At 36.7% G+C, this 7,809-nt stretch overlaps 1 non-coding gene across 1 annotated transcript; it reads left to right on the top strand.

The window, feature by feature from the left end:
- The first annotated feature begins 674 nt into the window (after positions 1-674).
- Positions 675-782, top strand: LOC130949168 (small nucleolar RNA R71). The gene has a single exon (XR_009073340.1). It is a non-coding gene; the product is annotated as a small nucleolar RNA R71 (small nucleolar RNA).
- Positions 783-7,809: the final 7,027 nt, after the last annotated feature.

Genomic DNA, 7,809 nt, shown 5'->3' on the forward strand with positions numbered 1-7,809 from the left:
AGCTGTCCCACTTGTGCCTCCAAATTCCTGATGGAGGACCCTGTTTCAGTCATGAAACTTTGAGTGGTTTTGCTTAGATCAGAGACCATGGTTGCTAAGTCAGAGGTACTCTGCTTAGGACTCTCTGTCTGTTGCTGAGAAGATGATGGAAAAGGCTTGCCATTGCTAAACCTATTTCTTCCACCATTATTGTTGTTGAAACCTTGTTGAGGTCTCTTTTGATTCTTCCATGAGAAATTTGGGTGATTTCTCCATGAAGAATTGTAGGTGTTTCCATAGGGTTCTCCTAGGTAATTCACCTCTTCCATTGAAGGGTTCTCAGGATCATAAGCTTCTTCCTCAGATGAAGCATCCTTAGTACTGTTTGGTGCATTTTGCATTCCAGACAGACTTTGAGAAATCAAATTGACTTGTTGAGTCAATATTTTATTCTGAGCCAAAATGGCGTTCAGAGTGTCAATCTCAAGAACTCCTTTCTTCTGATTAGTCCCATTGTTCACAGGATTCCTTTCAGAAGTGTACATGAATTGGTTATTTGCAACCATTTCAATTAGCTCTTGAGCCTCTGTAGGCATCTTTTTCAGATGAAGAGATCCTCCAGCAGAGCTATCCAAGGACATCTTAGATAGTTCAGAGAGACCATCATAGAAAATACCTATGATGCTCCATTCAGAAAGCATGTCTGAGGGACATTTTCTGATTAATTGTTTGTATCTTTCCCAAGCTTCATAGAGGGATTCTCCATCCTTCTGTCTGAAGGTTTGGACTTCCACTCTAAGCTTACTCCATCTTTGTGGTGGAAAGAACTTTGCCAAGAAGGCATTGACTAGCTTTTCCCAAGAGTCCAGGCTTTCTTTAGGTTGAGAGTCCAACCATATTCTAGCTCTGTCTCTTACAGCAAAAGGGAATAGCATCAGTCTATAGACCTCAGGGTCAACCCCATTAGTCTTGACTGTGTCACAGATTTGCAAGAATTTAGCTAAGAACTGATGAGGATCTTCCAATGGAAGTCCATGGAACTTGCAATTCTGTTGCATTAGAGAAACTAACTGAGGCTTAAGCTCAAAGTTCTTTGCTCCAATGGCAGGGATAGAGATGCTTCTCCCATAGAAATTGGGAGTAGGTGCAGTAAAGTCACCCAGCACCTTCCTTGCATTATTGGCATTGTTGTTGTTTTCGGCTGCCATGGGTTCTTCTTCCTTGAAGAATTCGGTCAGGTCCTCAACAGAGAGTTGAGCCTTAGCTTCTCTTAGCTTTTGCTTCAAGGTCTTTTCAGGTTCAGGGTTAGCTTCAACAAGAATGCCTTTGTCTTTGTTCCTGCTCATATGAAAGAGAAGAGAACAAGAAAATATGGAATCCTCTATGTCACAGTATAGAGATTCCTTTAGGTGTCAGAAGAAAAGAAGAGTAGAAGACAGAAGTAGAAAATTCGAACTTATCAAAGAAGATGGAGTTCGAATTTTGCATTAAGAAATAGTGTTAGTCCATAAATAGAAGGATGTGAGAAGAAGGGAAGTAATTTTCGAAAATTAAGTAAAAGATTTTGAAAACATTTTGAAAAACACTTAATTGATTTTCGAAAATAAGAGTGGAAAAGAAATCAAGTGATTTTTGAAAAAGATTTTTAAATTAGAAATCAAAAAGATTTGATTGAAAACTATTTTGAAAAAGATGTGGTTAAGAAGATATGATTGGTTTTAAAAAGATGTGATTGAGAAGATATGATTTGAAAACAATTTTAAAAAGATATGATTTGAAAACAATTTTAAAAAGATTTGATTTTAAAAATTAATGACTTGCCTAACAAGAAAAGATATGATTCAAACATAAAACCTTTCTCAACAGAAAAGGCAAAAAATGTTCAATCAAATCATTAATTGTTAGTAAGTATCTTTGAAAAAGGAAAGAAATTGATTTTGAAAGCCTTTGATTGAAAGGATATGATTTGAAAAAGATTTGATTTTGAAAAACTTTGAAAACTTGAAAAAAAATTGATTTGAAAACAAAATCTTCCCCCTTTGCCATCCTGGCGTTAAACGCCCAGAATGTGCACATTCTGGCGTTTAACGCCCAAACTACTACCCTTTTGGGCGTTAAACGCCCAGCCAGGCACCCTGGCTGGCGTTTAAACGCCAGTCTGTCTTCTTCACTGGGCATTTTTGAATGCCCAGCTTTTTCTGTATAATTCATCTGCAGTATGTTCTGAATCTTCAATTCTCTGTATTATTGACTTGAAAAGACGCAAATTAAAAATATTTTTGGATTTTTAATAATGAGGAATAATCAAAATGCAACTAAATAACAATGCATGCAAGACACCAAACTTAGCAGTTTGTATACTACTGACACTAACAAGATGAGAATGCATATGAGAAACAACAAAACACTCAAGTCAATAGAATTCAAAGATCAAAACAAGGAAATCATCAAGAACAACTTGAAGATTAGTGAAGACACATGCATAAATTCGAAAAATGCAAGAAAAACAGAAACATGCAATTGACACCCAATTTAAGATGAGACTCTAGACTCAAACAAAAAATATTTTTGGATTTTATGATTTTGTAATTTTTTTTTGGGTTTTTTCGAAAATTAAGTGAAAAGGAAAATAAAGGTATCAAAATTCTTAATGAGAATTCCAGGAATCATGCAATGTTAGTCTAAAGCTTTAGTCTAAAGGAATTAGACATAGCTAGCTAAGCTTCAGCAAGACATTGCATTCAAGAGCTAAATTGATGATGATCAATCAGCTTTGGTGATGATAAGAACATCACCTTGAAACACTAGAATTCATTCTTAAGAACTCTGAAGAAAAATAATACCTAATCTAAGCAACAAGATGAACCTTCAGTTGTCCATACACAAACAATCCCCGGCAACGGCGCCAAAAACTTGGTGCGCGAAATTGTGATCACTACAACTTCACACAACTAACCAGCAAGTGCACTGGGTCGTCCAAGTAATACCTTACGTGAGTAAGGGTCGATCCCACGGAGATTGTTGGTATGAAGCAAGCTATGGTCACCTTGTACATCTCAGTCAAGCAGACTCAAATGGGTATAAATGATGAATAAAACGTAAAGATAAAGATAGAGATACTTATGTATATCATTGGTGTGAGAGCTTCAGACAAGCGTATGAAGATGCCTTCCCTTCCGTCTCTCTGCTTTCCTACTGCCTTCATCCAATCCTTCTTACTCCTTTCCATGGCAAGCTCGTGTAGGGTTTCACCGTTGTCAATGGCTACCTCCCATCCTCGCAGTGAAAGCTAATGCACGCACTCTGTCACAGTACTGCCAATCACCGGTTTGGTTCCCTCCCCTACCGGAATAGAATCCCTCTTTTGCGTCTGTCACTAACGCCCAGTAGGTTACAGGTTTGAAGCACGTCACAGTCATTCAGTCATTGAATCCTACTCAGAATACCACAGACAAGGTTTAGACCTTCCGGATTCTCTTGAATGCCGCCATCAGGTCCTGCCTATACCACGAAGATTCCGATTAAAGAATCCAAGAGATATTCACTAAGCCTCAGATGCTTGTAGAACAAGAGTAGTTGTCAGTCACTTTGTTCATGGGTGAGAATGGTGATGGGCGTCAATCATCACCTTCATCAAGTTGAAGAACAAGTGATATCTTGGACAAAGAACAAGCGGAGTTGAATAGAAGAACAATAGTAATTGCATTAATACTCGAGGTACAGCAGAGCTCCACACCTTAATCTATGGTGTGTAGAAACTCCACCGTTGAAAATACATAAGAACAAGGTCTAGGCATGGCCGTGAGGCCAGCCCCCAATGATCTAAGAACTAGATGTCCAAAGATGATAAATACAATAGTAAAAGGTCCTATATATAGAAAACTAGTAGCCTAGGGTGTACAAAGGTGAGTAAATGACATAAAAATCCACTTCCGGGCCCACTTGGTGTGTGCTTGGGCTGAGCAATGAAGCATTTTTCGTGTAGAGACTCTTCTTGGCGTTTAACTCCCATTTTGGTGCCAGTTTGGGCGTTTAACTCCCATTTAGGTGCCAGTTCCGGCGTTTAACGCTGGGATTTCTGTAGGTGACTTTGAACGCCGGTTTGGGCCATCAAATCTTGGGCAAAGTATGGACTATCATATATTGCTGGAAAGCCCAGGATGTCTACTTTCCAACGCCGTTGAGAGCGCGCCAATTGGGCTTCTGTAGCTCCAGAAAATCCACTTCGAGTGCAGGGAGGTCAGAATCCAACAGCATCTGCAGTCCTTTTCAGTCTCTGAATCAGATTTTTGCTCAGGTCCCTCAATTTCAGCCAGAAAATACCTGAAATCACAGAAAAACACACAAACTCATAGTAAAGTCCAGAAAAGTGAATTTTAACTAAAAACTAATAAAAATATACTAAGAACTCAACTAAAACTACCAAAAACATACTAAAAATAATGCCAAAAAGCGTACAAATTATCCGCTCATCATTTGTCATTCATCAAAACCTACGAATACAAACTTCGCATACAAGCAACATGATTTACAATTTCCCCCTTTTTGATAATGACAAACCAATTTTGAGGATATGTATTTATAAATGATTTTGAAAGTAACAATAATGCACTTTGTTTTATAGAAAGCTTTGGAGAAGACTTCACAAAAAAAAATTTTGCAGGAGTTCCCCCTAAATATGTGCATTTGTTCTTTTAAAGGGCGTTTATCAAAGAAAACGATTTAGATATCAAAGTTTTTGCTTAGCGGAAGTCTTTTTGAAATCATTGTTTTGCAAACTTATTTCTTCTTTTCAAATCCTCAAACTTCTCTTCCTTTTTCAAAAGTTCAAAACTTCAAATATCCTCAAACTTTTCTTCCCCCTTTTGACATTATCAAAAAGAAGGGAGTTTAAAATGTGTCATAGAAGCATGCATAAAACAATGAATTTTTTTTTTTAAGTTTAATTTCTCTATTAATCTCAAGGATGAGATATTCCCCCTTTCAAAAAGAATTTGATTTCCTCTTTTTATATATAATAAGCATGCATAATTCCCCCTAAAATATATCAAGACATGCATATTAACTTAAAATAGGGGTACCAAGCCTATTTTGAGTTATTCACCAAACAAGCATACAAGCATTAATCATTAAACAAAATTATGAAGGAAATATCAAAGTATTTAAACCATAATAGAAATCCTTAACTTACTAGGAGTTAGTTTAACAATTCATATAATCAAATAAGCATAAAGTAATGAAAAGTGACTTTGCTCAAAAAAAGGGGTTTTGTTGCTCAAAAATGCCAAATTCACTTGTTTTTGTGTAATTTGGTCGTGTTTGCATCGATGCAATGGTCTTTGCATCGATGCACATAGCACGTCGTGTGCTTTGCATCAATGCAAAGCTTGGTTGCATCGATGCAGCATGCATCATTTTGCCCAAAATTACCAAATTTTCATCCTTTGGTGGTTCTTTCTTCAATCCTTTGAGTTCCATCATGTATATACTCACTTAAACCATTATAAGCTTCAATTTGTTGATCCTCCATTGTTTATAATCTTCAAATTCTTCAATCTACCTCAAGATTAATTACTCATTCATCAACTCATAAGCTTTTCCAACGCCGATTACTTTGCCGGTGTTGTTGTCTCCATAGATCACGTTTCCTCCGTTTGTAGGCTCTATTGCGGTGAACTTTGATTCATCGCCGGTCATGTATTTGGAGCATCCACTATCAACATACCAATTTGTATCCTTAGCTCCAACACGTACCTACAAAATAATTAAAATTTGGTTTTAGGTACCCAAGTGAATTTGGGTCCTTGATGGTTAGTATGAGCATAATGCCCATAAGGTGCTCATCTCGTATCTTGACTACTAAAGTTTATATGTTTAATTCTAGTAAAGCATACGGGTGCTATATGACCTACTTTATTACAATAATGACATATGACATTTGGATTATGCATCCTATGCATGTTTCTAAATGGTTGCCTAGGTTGTTTCCTAAATGCAACATCTTTTGATCTATATACATTGTGATTATAATTTCTAAATGAAGCATGTTGAGGAGGATGTTTAAAGGCTTCATTCCTTTTAGGCATGCTTACCTTTTGGGCTTGCGGTTGCCTAATAGGAGTTTTAGCATTTTTAAGTTTTCCTTTTTCAAAACCCAAGCCTTCCTTATTATGAACATGCTTTTGGTTTTTCAACATTTTATCTAAGTTCTTTGAAGATTCATTGAACTTAGCTAAAGTGTTCTTAAGATTTGTAATTTCATTTTCATGCATTTTACAAGATTTGTATGGATCACTACTTGTGCTACACTTATCTTTTCCAAGATTGATATTCTCATTTTTCAGCATCTCATTTTGTTTTAAAAGTTCCATATTCTTTTTCTTTAGGAGAGAATAATCTTGGGTAAGTTTTGTGTACACCTCAAGTAAGGCATCATATTCATCTTGTAAATTAAAAGAAGTGGGGTTGTCATCACTAACCTTTTCTTCGCTTGCCATTAAGCAAAGATTTGCAACCTCGTTGTCATCGGAGTCGGATTCATCCTCGTTCTCCCATGATATGTATGCTTTCTCCTTCTTCTTAAATTTCTTGTTTTTGTCCTCCTTTTGAAGTTTTGGACAATTGGGTTTGATGTGTCCAACTTCTCCACACTCATAGCATTTTGGTACCTTTGTTTTGCTCTTGAAGTTTTTCTTCATTGCAAACTTATTGAATCTTTTTAATAAGAGTACAAATTCTTCATCTCGTTCTTCTTCATTATCATCACTCTCTTCTTGCAGTGATGTTGTTTTAAGGGCGAGACTTTTCTTCTTGCTTTCTTCACCTTTTTGTCTATTTAGCATAGTCATTTCATAGGTGAGAAGATTTCCTCGCAGTTGATCAAATGTAAGTTGATCATAGAGCCTTCCTTCCACAATGGCGTTCACTTTGGAGTTCCATTTTGGTGTAAGGCTTGTAAGCACCTTGGTCACAATTTGTTTATCATTGTATTTTGTGCCAAGCATGCTTAGATTGTTGAAGATCTTGGAGAGTCTTTCAAGAGCTTCTTCAATGCTCTCTTCATCTTTCATTTTAAAATTTTCCCATTCATGAACCAACATAAATGCCTTTGATTCTTTAACGTGGTCGGTTCCTTCGTAAGTGATTTGGAGTTTATCCCAAATCTCTTTAGCGGTTTCACATGTAGAGATCTTCATATAATCATGCTCGTTAAGTGCACAATGAATGAAGTTGATGGCTTTATCATTCATTGCCACTTTCTTCCAATCATCGTCACTATATTCATCTTCTCCTTTCGGTACTTGCTTTAAGACGGAGACTCCTTCTTCTTTAGCGCTTGTTGTCTTTGTTGGAATGTGATTTCCATTCTCAATTACTTTCCAAATTCTCACATCTTGAGAACGGATCCAAATTCTCATCTTATTTTTCCAATAAGAGTAATTTGTTCCGCTAAAAAGAGGAGGTCTAGCGGTTGAGTTACCTTCGCTAGTGTTGTTGTTGTTAAAGCATGTGCTTGCCATGATCTTTTCCCTTAAACGGTTAAGTCTTTCAAAGGGTTAAGCTCTGATGCCACTTGTAGAACCTATGCACAATTACTCAAGAGGGGGGGTGAATTGAGTAAACCAACAACAATGAATCTTTTTGATGAATTTAAAGACAATATGCAAAAGTGTTATTGTACTAGTATTTTTCCAAGAGCTTAACTCAATTGCTAAGCATTTATAAGGAGCTTCTACTTTCCAATAGACACCAACTCAAATAAATTGATCAAGTTTTTCACCAATCGGACTTAAGCCACTCCTTAAGTACTTACGAAGCTACTTTACGATC

This window comes from Arachis stenosperma, chromosome 1 (genome assembly GCF_014773155.1).
Source record: "Arachis stenosperma cultivar V10309 chromosome 1, arast.V10309.gnm1.PFL2, whole genome shotgun sequence".
Taxonomy (NCBI): Eukaryota; Viridiplantae; Streptophyta; class Magnoliopsida; order Fabales; family Fabaceae; genus Arachis; species Arachis stenosperma.